The sequence below is a fragment of the Microplitis demolitor genome, chromosome 5 (assembly GCF_026212275.2).
Source record: "Microplitis demolitor isolate Queensland-Clemson2020A chromosome 5, iyMicDemo2.1a, whole genome shotgun sequence".
In the NCBI taxonomy this organism is placed as follows: Eukaryota; Metazoa; Arthropoda; class Insecta; order Hymenoptera; family Braconidae; genus Microplitis; species Microplitis demolitor.
The window spans coordinates 12,799,105-12,812,140 of record NC_068549.1 but is presented as its reverse complement, the minus strand read 5'-3'; the positions used below and the strand labels follow the sequence as shown (position 1 = coordinate 12,812,140).

The 13,036-nt window shown below is 31.8% G+C and overlaps 1 protein-coding gene across 13 annotated transcripts in view; it reads left to right on the top strand.

Moving 5' to 3' along the window:
• LOC103574506 (peroxisomal acyl-coenzyme A oxidase 3) overlaps window positions 1–13,036 on the top strand; it is a 343,167-nt gene that overhangs the window by 114,713 nt on the left and 215,418 nt on the right. Inside the window, exon 1 of one of the 13 annotated variants that reach the window (XM_053739249.1) lies at window positions 3,629–3,701. The exons of the other annotated variants lie outside the window; for them this stretch is intronic. The gene's annotated coding sequence lies outside the window, so the exon portion shown is untranslated. Of the gene's footprint in view, window positions 1–3,628; window positions 3,702–13,036 lie in introns of those variants that run through there. 13 annotated transcript variants of the gene reach the window in all.

Here is a 13,036-nt window from a genome sequence, read left to right as displayed (position 1 = left end):
CTGCTACTGACATAAATGTATGATTTTAAAATTACGTCATTATGATATACGATGATGACTTTATTGCTACGTTATAATGTGATGTAGATTTTATGTCAAGCGTACGTAATACATAACTCATAACTGTGACGTCATAAAAGAGTCATGTTTACATCAATATGATGTGACAAGTTTTCACATCATATTAAAGTCATGTAGAACATCAGATTGAAATCAAATTTACATAAGATGCCGTGACACTTCCATGACTTATGTGTTCACGGGAAATTTTATATAGTACGAAGTTTGTTTTGAATAAATATTCAGCCACGTATTGATTCTGAATCCCATTGCAACAATTATTTCAAACGCGAACTATCTACTTTTTAGTAACATAAAAAATAGGAAAAATTGTTTAAAGCAATTTACAATAGCTTATTCTTTCAGCTACCAAGTTTTTTTTACAAAGTAAGCATAGAGATATCCGTTTAAAAGTTATTTACGAAAAAAAGCCAAAAAATTAGCATTTTTTGTTATTTTCAGAATTTTAAATGCTCACCATTTCTAAACTAGTTGACCGATTTTGCTCATCATTGAACTTAACCGAAGTAATTGTTCATTGAATAAGTATGCCAAGTTTTATTAAGATCCGTTGGAAATTGTGGCCGCTATCGTCGCAACATGGCGCGTCATATCGCACACACACACACACACACACACACACACACACACACACACACACACACACACACACACACACACACACACACACACACACACACACACACACACACACACACACACACACACACACACACACACACACACACACACACACACACACACACACACACACACACATATATATATATATATATATATATATATATAGATCACGAAAATAATAATAAGAAAGCTCAATTTGGCCGCATTTTTTTAATTAATAATAATATAACAATAGGGAAGCCGAGATTCCGCATATTTTCATTAAAAAACTTCTATCTATTAATGTAAAACCCTATAATGACTGGTATTAAATTAAAGGGCGGTAAATTCTGAATAAGAAATGTCAAAAACCAATCTCCTGGGGCTTATTATGTTCGCGAAAAAAATTAATGAATAAAGCAAAATAATTCGTTGTTTACATTTTGTCACGCTGTCGGTAACAGAGCTGCAGAAACTGAGCTAGAGGGCGCGTGCAAGCCCGGGCGCAGTGGTTGTCATCTACTGCAATTTAAAATGTTCTCACCACTGTGTGTTCGTTTTTACACCAACATTGTAATAATAGTATTCGCGTGGAGTTATTTTTTTTTTATCATTTATTAATTTAATTTTTTGTAATGAAATTGAATTAATAAATAATAAAAAAAAATTAATAATTTCTATAACACACAATGGTGAGAACATCTTAAATTGTAGTAGAGGACAACCAATGCGCCCGGGCTTGCACGCGCCCTCTAGCTCAGTTTCTGCAGCTCTGTTACCGACAGCGTGACAAAATGTAAACAACTAATTATTGTGTTTTTTTCATTAATTTTTTTCACGAACATAGTAAGCCCCAGGAGATTGGTTTTTGACATTTCTTATTCAGAATTTATCGCCCTTTAATTTAATACCAGTCATCATAGGGTTTTACATTAATAGATAGAAGCTTTTTAATGAAAATACACGGTGTCTCGGCTTCCCTATTGTTATTTTATTATTAATTCAAGAAACACGGCCGAATTGAGCTTTCTTATTATTATTTTCGTGATCTACGGAATTTTTTTACATATTATCAATAAAAAAAATCCAGTAGTTAATTTCCCCCTACAATACTTCAGAGTAAATTAAGTGGACTAAATATGTGTTAGTCTATTCGATCTATTGATTAGTTAACGAATTAAAAATACTCAAATTTGAAAAGAAAATTTTCTCGTGTTATTCAAACGGGAAATCGTTTTTTTCAATGAGCTAGGTCTGTAATCGACATAGAATTTTTTTTCTTCCGCGAAAATTTTTTTTTGTGTTGAACTATGATTTTTTTTCCCATGCACTTAAAAAAAAAATTTGCGCGATCCCTGATTAAAAACTCCGATTGAGACTGATTGATAACGTCCTATCAGATTTCATCGGAAATATCTGATTGACATTCAATCAGTTTCAATCAGAAACTTCCGAATGATTCTGATTGAAAGTTAATCAGGAATTTCCGATTGACTTTTAATCAGTTTCAATCGGATGTTACGTTTAACATGCAATCAAGACAAATATCATGTACAGTCTTTTGTTTCGAGTCAAGACACTTAAGTCCTCTACTCGGGCGACGGAGACCTCGTCGTTACGGTAATGAGTATGAGGAATAAGATCAATATGGAGAATTATTCTAAAGAAATAATAAAAACGACTAGATAACTTACAATTGTTATTTATAAAATTTATTCAGCTTCCGTTGTACAAATGATGGTTGTTGTTGGTTGGAAGATCGTTGATTTTTTTGTAAATTGTATAGTATACTGGGCTAGGACCCCGTATTCAACGTCTGCTCAGTCAGTACCCCTGGGTGGATGTGGTTTGGCAGTATGCTGAGGGTTGGGGACCGCGCGGAATAATTTCTTTGATGCGTGGTACAACGAATATTACGACGGAGTTTTTAGCTTAGCTGAGATTTGAAGACTGGACAATTAGACAGAAAAACTGCGGGTTTATATAGTCCGATATCGAGGGGGACCGAGCCGTGCACCTGGATCTTGTACACTAGAAAGAGGTGCTTGCTGTACCAGCGTTTAGTTTTATGGGTTTTCTAGTGACTTCGAAATGTGCTTCTCCGCCTGCGGTTTTTATTCTGCACGTGCGATACCCGAGGTCAAGTCAAAAGAGAAGAAAAACAATTAAATCATTTCTTTCAATTATTCGATATTCGAGTTGAGCGTTTTTTTTTTATAAAATATTTTCGATTCGGCTGCTGGTTATCCGAAAAAATTCAGCGTCTCCTTAGAAGAGTGAGAATTAATGCATGTTTAGTTTAGGAAGATTCTGGAAGCGTAAACATGGACTTGTTCTTGGTGGCACGCGTCATCCCGGCTTGGCCACCAAGTTAACGAATGGAGGGGTGCCATCTAAGAGTTATCGCCCAGCACAAGAGCGGCTACTGGGTGGCTCCTGTTACTGGGTAATTAAAATGAGAGCTCTTGGGGGACAGCTAGAATCATCTGTTGACAAGCATGATGTCAGGGCCGAGGTCTTATGGCTCATAAATCACGCGACTGCGGTCTTGAGTAGAAATAAAGGAATTAGAGAACTAACGCGAGTGTGTTTTAGTTTTACTCGTGAAATTAGGGGTCCTCTCTTGCTCTTTCCTTCTCAGCATTAAAAAGAGACACACTGAATTCGAGAGTGAGTGTACCTAGTATGTGTGTTGAATAATATAAGTTATTACTCTGTTCACATGCAGGCTACGTCAGCTACGTTTCTTGTTTCTATGTTCTCCTATTTCAGATGACCGTGAGGATGTGTGTATGAGCCCCCTTACGTGTATGTGTACGTGCTCTGGCACTATTTCCTTTATTATGCTATGTATACGCATTACATATAAAATCTTGCTAAGAGTTTTAAAATATCAGTGGCATTAGCTATTGAAACTACAGTTTAGTTACGATCACGGTTTAATTTTTGTACGAGTGATGAATGTATTTACGGGAAATCAATTTTTTGTGAGAGATGTTCAAGGGTTACCTCATCAGGTTAGTGTATTTAATGAAATTCTCTGATAAAAAAATTTTCTGATAAAACTGATAGTTTCGCCGAAAAAGTAAAAAGATCTTCAAATTTACTATAAATTTTACTTTAAACTCAATTAACTTTTGAACAGTTAGATTTATCAAAAAATGATGAGACTTTTGTTGTAGAGCATTCAATTTACTACAAAAATATCTATCGTGCATAATAATTCGATGATTAGCTTGAAAGTAATTTTTCTGCAAATTTGTAATTAATTATTTTTTTTTTGGGTCAATTTTTTTGAGATTCTCCGTCCAAAGTATTTATTTTTTACGAAAAAAAGTGAGGGAATCTGCGTAGGTTACATCATTTGAGAAATTGAGGCCTAAATCTGGAGCACTAAATTTTCTTATATTATGAGGAATTTGAGGTCACCGCAAATTTTTTTATTATACCAGTTTAGCCCTCAATTATGTAAAATCGCCCATAACTACAACATTGAGGCCTAAACTGAAATTACTTTCCACACAGCTCTCAATCTCCAAAGTCCAACTTGTCCCTCAAATACCTCACGTAGTATTTTGAGGTTCGAACTGGAATCTGTTTTTTGACTCGGGACACCTCTATTAAAAATAAACAAGGGGCGCCTCGTTTGTCATCTACCGTTAGCATTGATTCTAGCGACGCTAGCGAGGCGCTAGCCAGTGCTTCGTTTCATTTTTACTAGGGACTTTAGCAATATATCTAGCTCATCAGGAAGATAGCTCAAAATCAATTAAAACATTCTACACGGAGAAATATGTAGACTCGAGACCTAGCCATTTTTATTATGCTGTCGACCATCCTTGAAACAGGAAGTGCAGCATCCAAAAAATTATTATACTCATACGAAAAACTGTTACGTCGCATCAGAATTATTCAAATGTATGAAAATAATTGTTATTAAAGTTTATCGATAAGTCTCTCGCGCATAGTTAGTATTGTGTTACAGCATAATAAATTTTCGTATGAGTATAATAATTTTTTTGATGCTTCATTTTCTGTTTCAAGGTTGGCCGACAGCATAATAAAAATTGCTAGGTCTCGAGCCAACATTTTTCTCCGCGCACCCGGACAGACATACATGAAAGCGAGTTAATAAAAACATGATAAGTAATCTTAAAAATAAAATATTATTCACTCATTGTATCCGATTAAAACTGATTGAAAATTTTCTGTCGGATTCAATCGGAAAATAATCGTGAAATAAAATATTATTTTCTGATTGAATCCGATTAAAACTGATTGAGAATCTTCTGTCGGATTCTATCGAAAAATAATCGTGAAAAAATGTTTATTTTGCAATTGAATCTGCTAACAACTAATTGAAAAAAAATCAATCGGATTCAAGCAGATTCAATCGGAAAATAATAATTTAGTTCTCGATTATATTCCAATTGAATCTGATTGAAATATTTCAATTAGTTTTAATCAGATTCAATCGGAATACAATCGAGAAATAAATTATTATTTTTCGATTGAATGTGATTGACTCCGATTGATTTTTTTTCAATTAGTTTTAATCGGTTTCAATCGGAAAATAATTTTTAAACAATTATTATTTTGTGATTGAATCCGATTAAAACTGATTGAAATATTTCAATCAGATTTAATCAAATCCAATCGGAATATAATCGAAAAATAAATTATTATTTTCTGATTGAATCCGATTAAAACTGATTAAAATATTTCAATCGGATTTAATCAGATTCAATCGGAAAATGATCGAAAATTAAAATTATTATTTTCCGATTGAATCTGATAAAATCTGATTAAAATATTTCAATCAGATTCAATCAGAAAATGAAAAATATTTTTTTCCGATTCAATCCGGTTAAACCTGGTTGAAATTGAATCGGAGACCTCGCACGCTCCCTACCATTTCTGATTGAAAATTTGTTTCCGATTGAAACTGATAGAATTCTGATTGAGTTTTAATCAGATTCAATCGGATTCAATCGGAGTTTTTAATGAGGTATATCAAAATTAAAATTCTGTCCAAAGGACAGCTCTTAATTTCAATTTTCAGAGGTTCTCCATGGAACTTTTAGATTTCCCATTATAATAACATGGAAAAAAGTTTTTTAATTGTATTTTCTCCTGCAAGCTGGGAAGAAAATTTTTTTCGATAAAATGAATGGGAAAGTCGGATAAAATTATTCATTGCCGACAAATAAATAATATTCTGTAACAAAATTAGGAGAATTGAATTTATTAAAAAAAAAAAAAAAAAATTTACTCTTTTAGAATCATTCATTCTATGTCAATGATACTACTTGTTTATAAAAATAAACTTCATGTCCAGATAAATAATTTTAAAACGAACGAAATACCCACAGAGTATTTAGTTTAATAAGAAATGAATAGTAATAAATAAACTTACACCACCAAATTATATTATATTCCTTAATTTATGTAGGTTTGTCATGAAGAAAGCACAATTTTTTTTTTTTTTTTTCAATTATTTATTTATCATTGTCCGAAGAATGTCATGAAAGATAACCTCTATTTTTTCATTACAGTGTAGGTAAAGATGCACTGATTTATAAATATATATAGTTGAACGACGCATAATACGACGAAATAGATGTTATCATTTGTATATACATATATACTATCACGCAAGCATTACATCATGGTATTGTGACAACATTTGTCTTTCATACGTAAACGCTTCAGATGGCATATACTATACCATTTCAGAAAATTTACAATTCAATTATCGTAATTTTTGTAGCTTGTATTGTAAAAAGATAGAGGCAGCACTGTAAATTAAGAGGAAGAATAAACGAATAAATATTATAATTAAATCCTATTTTTTATTCTCTTACTATTTACGATAGTAAGATTGTAAATTTTCTTATTGAATTTTATACAACAAACTCTTTATGAAATTACGATAGTAAATAGTAAAAAATTTTTTCGAAACTGTAAATTTTCGTATCATCTATTTGAAAGTTACTGATAATAAAAACATAGTCCAGGATTATGATAGAAATATTGATATTTTTCGTCGAATTTTTTTCCCGTGTAAGCTATTGGAAATGGAACAAACAGTTAAATGCCGATTTTGTAGTTCATTCGATGTCTTATTAAAAATTCTTCAATAAATTTTTCATATCGTTTATAACAAAGTTACCGACTCACAAAATTTCCTTTTTCTAATTTTTCGCTTTTATCAATTGAACTATTGATGATAGAACAAAAAATTTAGTACAAATTTTTTAGTATGTCAAATTTGCAACAAAGTTTTAGAGGTGGAATTTTCCGTATTGTAAATAGTTGAAAGTTAATCATAAGCATCATAAGTTAATCTAAACTAGTTTAGTCCTTACAGATTTTCAGATCTAAAATTTTTTAAAGTTCAAGAATTAATCTAGTTTTGTCTGCCCGTAACGCAATTGTTTATTAAAAAAACAGATCAAAAACAGCTTAACATTTTCATAAAAGATCAAAAACAGATCAAATATTCCAATTAGACTAAAATCAGATTAAATGTTTTGGTCCAGATTGATCAAGGACCGATTAAAAATGTAATAGAAGTTCAATAACAGACCAAGTAGTCCAAATACTGTCCAGTTATACTAAAATCAGATTAAATTTTTCGACCCGGGTAAATTATGTAACATATTAATGATAGATATAAAATTTGAATAACAAATATAAAGTACAGTTACTTACAGATTATTAATTGAATAAGAAGTACCGAAAATCAATATAAGAAGTGAATTCCTTCTTCAGTAGAAATCAGAAGAAGGAAATAAAAAGTATTCATAAAATTGAGTCCTCTTCGAAATAGTTTATTACGAGTAGATTATTAGAATGTTCATTAATAATGAAATTTACACGAATAGGTCAAATTATAAGAATATTAGTTTTTAGTTGCTATACAAACCAAACAGGCAATAATTATTTTTATAGTTTTAAACATAATCATGATACAAAAGTTACAATGTTCCTTCAATGATTTAGCAGTCCTTACCAGTATTTTTGTTTTTATTATCTGTAGTAATTTCCTTCTTGAAATTTCTACTGTAGAAAGAATTTACTCCTAAAATTAATTTCCTGTACTTCGTATTCAATTAATAGTCTGTAAGTGAAGGTACTTTATATTTGTGATTCAAATTTTATATCCATTATTAATATAATATATAACATAGTTGAAAAATCATAAAATTAAAAACTAGCGGGTCTGTAACTTACAACTATTTCTAATACGGAAAATTCCACCTCTAAAACTTTGTTGCAAATTTGACATACTAAAAAATTTGTACTAAATTTTTTGTTCTATCATCAATAGTTCAATTGATAAAAGCGAAAAATTAGAAAAAGGAAATTTTGTGAGTCGGTAACTTTGTTATTGTAAACGATATGAAAAATTTATTGAAGAATTTTTAATAAGACATCGAATGAACTACAAAATCGGCATTTAACTGTTTGTTTTATCTCCAATAGCTTAGCTGCAAAATGCAGAAAACGCGAAATATAAAAAAATTTAAATTTTAAAGATCCGTAGAAACTCGAATATGGATGATTGACTCAATGAAATTTTTTGTCAAAAAGTTAATGTTAAAGAAGATCTCTGCATTCATTTCATCGGAAAAAAATTTTTTCCCAGTTTGCAGGAGAAAATACTATTAAAAAACTTTTTTTCCATGTTTTTATAATGAGAAATCTAAAAGTTCCATGGAGAACCTCTAAAAATTGAAATTAAAAGCTGTCCTTTGGACAGAATTTTTATTTCGATATATCCAATCATATTTTTGGGTGAGAGTAATCAAAAAATCTGGGCGTTGGTTGGTCCTGTGGGCAAGCTTCAAAACTTCCCGCTGTTTTCGAGCTCAAGAAGCTCGAAAACATTAGTGTGGATATATTTTTGAGCTCTTCGAGCTCGAAAATACCATTACATACTGTTGTTTTTTTATGATCTTTTCAAGCTCTAACAAGTTACGTTTTATGCTAAAGTTTAAAAATTTAAGAATCGAAAATCATTAATGAAGACGCGGTCTTTAAAATTTAATTCCTGATTATGTTCAATAAAATACGTGTTTTGAGGCAGAAATCAATGTCAGGGATCCAAATCGAGATTTAAATAAGTTTTGACTTATGTCAGAAATAATGGAAGATGGAATATACCCCGCTCGATTATAATTATAACGATTTTTTTGTTCGAAAGATCACTTCCCAACCCTTCTAAAAGAAAAGCAATAGTAAGTATCACGTACATTTATTCATGGTGATAACAACCCGCCCGTGATCTTTTAAGAATTCTATTAACGCTGAACTATATGAACAGGTGAGTATCGAAGTGACGAGAGTGAGATTTATTTTTTATTTTCAATAAATAATCTGAAGTTGGTGAAAAATATAAGCGTACTGGAACGTTACTAGAAGTATGATCTTTCGAACAAAATAATCGTTATAATTACGTTCGAGCTTCGCTTGCCTTTGGCGAGGTCGCTCGATCATACAATTTTTCCGCAACTGCTACAATTTATCGAAAAAGTTCTGGAAATTGTGCACTATTTTAGAAATCTTTCACTTAATTTGTAGGGGACTATTTTTTTCTCGGGGGTCAATTTTCCTCCTCCCAACAATTTGTTCATGCGAAAAATTTCGAGGGGACGATTTCGTCCCAGAGACCCCTCCTCCACAAAAAATTTTTTTTTTATGCTAAAATTTTGGCGAATACCATTTTGCCTTTAATATTTTGAGGCTTCTAAAAATTTGAGGGGACCAATTCGCCCCGATGGCATATTTTACCCCCTCCACCCAACCTTCCTCCCATTTTTCATGTCACAAATTTTGGAGACTCTTTTTTGTCCCTAGGGGACAATTTTACCCTAGTGCCACCTCTCTCCCCCCTCCTCAACTTGTTTAATGTTAAAAATCTGAGAGTACCATTTTGACCCCAGGGGTCTATTTTACCTTAGTGAGCCATTGTGCCCCCCCTCCCCACTTTTCATCCGAAAAATTTTGGGGGCCCATTTTACCCTCAAAGTTTCAAAGGCATCTAAGATTTTAGTTTGTAATGCTATTTGTATTTTCTTACAAAAGTTCGAAAAAGTTTGAAAAAAAATTCGGTTTTGTAACAAATTTCGAAGTTCGACATGTCGAACTTTTTTCGAACTTTTTCGAATTTTTTTTTAAACGGGAACTGTCTCGCTCCAATCTTCCATTCTACTCACTCTATAGATGTATACTACATATATATATATATATATATATATATATATATATATATATATTAGGGTGTGCCAAAAAAAATCGATATTTTTTCAACTTCCCGCTAAGAAAATCGTAAACTTCGTAGTCTCAAAAATTTGGGGAGTTATTGTTTTCACCCCAATATTTGAAAATCGAATTTTCATCAGATGTCGACGTTTTGAGGCCCGAGGAAGCTACTCTGACTATTTTCAGAATGATGTCCGAGTGTGTGCATGTGTGTGTGTATGCGCGCGCAGGTGTGTGTGTGTGTGTAAACTTTTTGTAACTTTTTGACTGATGAATCGATTTGGATGGTTGAGGTGGCAATCGAAAGAGGTTGTTGGCCATCAACTTTCCTGAAAATTTCAGATCATTTGATCAAGTAGACTCAAAAATATTTGCAAATTACGAAGGAAAAAAATTCTTTATTTGAGTTTCTTAGTGATTCTTCAGAAACAACTTGAAAGATTGACTTCAAAATCTACTCAGCTCTAGAATTCGATGGAACGAGTCGATTGCTGCCTTAGTCATCTCAATCGGTTAATTTATTCAAGAGACCTCGCGGGAGAAAGGAATGGTAAAAAACAGTTATTTTTTAATATCTTTGAAATAATTTAAGCAAACAATTCCAAAATCTTATCAGCTCTAGAACTCAATAAAATACGTCAATTGCCGCCTCAACCATCAAAATCAATTCATTCGTTTGTGAGATATCATTGGAGAAAGAAATGGTAAGAAACGGGTTTTTTTCAAATATCTTCGAAACGGCTCAACCGATCGACTTCAAATTTTAATCAGCTCTAGAATTCAATAGAACGCGTTGATTGCATCCTTAAACGTCTAAATCGGTTAATGAGTTTAAAGCATATCGGCTCTGAAAAATTAAAAAAAAACATAAAATGTTATTTTTTCTGGATAAATCATAATATATTGTACTAAAATGTGTCTATGCGTAAAATCATACCAACTTTTCCCCTTTATTGTTTCTTTTGATCATCATATAATGTCATCTAACTCATTTTTAAGTTCAAATCATATTATCAACAAAAAAAAAATAGAAAAAACGCAGTTTTTAATACTTTTCTCGGGTTAATCAAATAATTATAATTCATATTTTGTTCGAAAGATCATACTTGTAGGATATTTAGAGTGTACTGAAATGAAATGTCATTTAGAACACATATTTATTCATTAATAAACCTTGATACATTTTTTTTTTTTTATAACACAGTAAAATTACAATTGTTGACAATAATAACTTATTAAGCCTTCAATTTATGAAAGAATTGCTTTAGCAAAAACATTATCATTTTTAACAATAGGTCTACTATAAAAAGTATTAAAAACGTTCAATTTTTCAGACGACCCTGCTTATTTTTTAATAATTTCAACATCAACACCTTTAGCCAAAGCTGATGATGTTGCTGCATGCCTGACACTATGAGGCGCATATTTAAGATTAATACCACATTCCCCCAAAAAAGTCCTAATCCAACGACTTATACTGTCCTTAGAAGCTTCTCGATAGGGTTTTTTAGTTGTAATAAACAAAGAATCTGTGGTAACTAACATTTTTGTAACATCAAGATATTTTTCTAATACTAACACTACACACAATTTTGGATTTTCGATAAATTTAGGTAAAATTAATAAATGGTAACAAACTCCTGGTCTAGAAGTTTTGATCGCATTGGAAATTTCAATTTCATAACCAGTATCGGTTCTCTAAATGTTAGATCTTTTAATAAGACTAAAAGTCTGTTTCCGATGGGCAGTAACTAAAGCTAAAATCATAAGCAATTTAATGGTTAGCTGTTGCAAATTTAAATTATCCAAAGGATACATTTTTTCTAATTTATTTAAAATTGGATCTAAACTACAAATACGATCGTATTTAGGTTAAGACGGTCTTAATTTAAGAATCCCCTTAAGAAACCGGCATATTAAAGGACTCTTTCCAATAAAATCTCCGCATAAAAAAGATAGCGCCGACCGATATGTATTTAACGAACTATATGATAATCCTTTGTTAAATTTTTCCATCAACCATTCCATAACCCATTGCTCGTCAGAGCTAAAAATATTATACTTATTTTTCTTGCAAAAAGAAACCCAATCAACTATTGGTTTTTCATATTGTATTACAGCTGATGGAGTGATTGAGGACATTAATAATTCAATACAATCTTCTTTTATGCTGCGACTTTTAAAAAACTCCCGGATAATTTCCCTGCCAACAGCGTTAATTTTTCCGCTAGAGGGTGATTTATTTCGTTAGAAGAATCAAGGAATAAATTATTAGAAGCTTGGAAAATAATCGGAGGTTCCTTCAACAAGGATAACCAAAGAGGATACCAGGGTTGAGTACACCACTCTGGAACCACAACAATACCACAAGCTTGGTCCGTTTGAATTTTTCTCAGTTTTTAAAATTAAAGAAAAAGGAGGAAACCCGTAAAAATAAAAAATGTCCTACTTCACAGTAAATGCATCAATACAGAACGCATCTGAATCTCTGTGCCAGGAACAATAATATTCGCACTTCCTGTTTTCGATAGACGCAAACAAATTGACCTGTGGCTGACCTAAATCAAAAATAATTTGTTTAAAAGCCCAGGGAGCTAACTCCCACTCTGTATTGATATTATAACTTCTCGAAGCTGCATCAGCAATAATATTTTCTTATGAAGGAATGTACGTGGTGAATAACCAAAGATTACGCTCTTCACACCGTAACCAAATCTTACGTGTAATATTATTTAAATTTTTATACTTAGTACCACCCATTTTATTAATATACGCGATGGCAGTCGAATTATCAATCTTCAAGAGAATCTCACAGTTTGATAAATTATTCGCAAACGACTTTAAACCATTGAAAGCAGCAATTAATTCTAAACAATTAATATCCAAAGCTTTTTCTTCAGAAGTCCATTGTCCAAATACAACGTTATCATTACATGATGCACCCCAGCCAGTCAGGGAAGCATCCGAAAAAATCGTTATTTGATAATTAGACTGACGAATAGGATTTTTTACAGTCAAAATATTATTTTCCCACCAGAGAAATTCTTCTTCCAAACATTGATTCAAATGCATAACCGCCGCATAA